The following is a 1,602-nucleotide window of genomic DNA, read 5'->3' on the forward strand; positions in this document are numbered from 1 at the left end:
CTTTGAAACAGACGAGTTTCCGTATGAAACCCTGATACTTCGAAAGAGATTGTCCGTTTTGTACACGAAGTGCATCCAGTTTTTGCCGTAACCCTCTCTACTTTCTTGCCCATGCTATGTGGGTGAAATGATGATACCATGCCAACTTGGAACTTTTCAGAGTTCATTTCAAATGCTTTTCAATTTCATGGTCTTATGGCTCAAAATAATCAGTAAATGCATGAAAAATAACAAATGAAGTCAGAAAGGGTTGTAAATTGATGATGTGTCTTTGAATGGTGCATTTTGAACACAGAAAAACTATGGAGTTCAAATAAGTTCAAAAAAAATGAAATCCCTTTGTAACAGACGAGTTTCCGTATGAAACCCTGATACTTCGAAAGAGATTGTCCGTTTTGTACACGAAGTGCATTTAGTTTTTGCCGTAACCCTCTCTACTTTCGTCCCAATGCTATGTGGGTGAAATGATGATATCATGCCAACTTGGAACCTTTTCAGAGTTCATTTCAAATGCTTTTCAATTTCATGGTCTTATGGCTCAAAATAATGAGTAAAAGCATGAAAAATAACAAATGAAGTCAAAAAGGGTTGTAAATTGATGATGTGTCTTTGAATGGTGCATTTTGAACACAGAAAAACTATGGAGTTCAAATAAGTTCAAAAAAAATGAAATCCCTTTGTAACAGACGAGTTTCCGTATGAAACCCTGATACTTCGAAAGAGATTGTCCGTTTTGTACACGAAGTGCATCCAGTTTTTGCCGTAACCCTCTCTACTTTCTTGCCCATGCTATGTGGGTGAAATGATGATACCATGCCAACTTGGAACCTCTTCAGAGTTCATTTCAAATGCTTTTCAATTTCATGGTCTTATGGCTAAAAATAATCAGTAAATGCATGAAAAATAACAAATGAAGTCAGAAAGGGTTGTAAATTGATGATATGTCTTTGAATGGTGCATTTTAAACACAGAAAAACTATGGAGTTCAAATAAGTTCAAAAAAAATGAAATCCCTTTGTAACAGACGAGTTTCCGTATGAAACCCTGATACTTCGAAAGAGATTGTCCGTTTTGTACCCGAAGTGCATCCAGTTTTTGCCGTAACCCTCTCTACTTTCTTGCCCATGCTATGTGGGTGAAATGATGATGCCATGCCAACTTCGAACCTCTTCCGAGTTCACATCAAATGCTTTTCAATTTCATGGTCTTATGGCTCAAAATAATCAGTAAATGCATGAAAAATAACAAATGAAGTCAGAAAGGGTTGTAAATTGATGATGTGTCTTTGAGTGGTGCATTTTGAACACAGAAAAACTATGGAGTTCAAATAAGTTCAGAAGAAATGAAATCCCTTTGTAATAGACGAGTTTCCGTATGAAACCCTGATACTTCGAAAGAGATTGTCCGTTTCGTACACGAAGTGCATCCAGTTTTTGCCGTAACCCTCTCTACTTTCTTGCCCATGCTATGTGGGTGAAATGATGATACCATGCTAGCTTGGAACTTTTCAGAGTTCATTTCAAATGCTTTTCAATTTCATGGTCTTATGGCTCAAAATAATCAGTAAATGCATGAAAAATAACAAATGAAGTCAGAAAGGGT

This window comes from Triticum aestivum, chromosome 1D, assembly GCF_018294505.1.
Source record: "Triticum aestivum cultivar Chinese Spring chromosome 1D, IWGSC CS RefSeq v2.1, whole genome shotgun sequence".
NCBI classification, from domain to species: Eukaryota; Viridiplantae; Streptophyta; class Magnoliopsida; order Poales; family Poaceae; genus Triticum; species Triticum aestivum.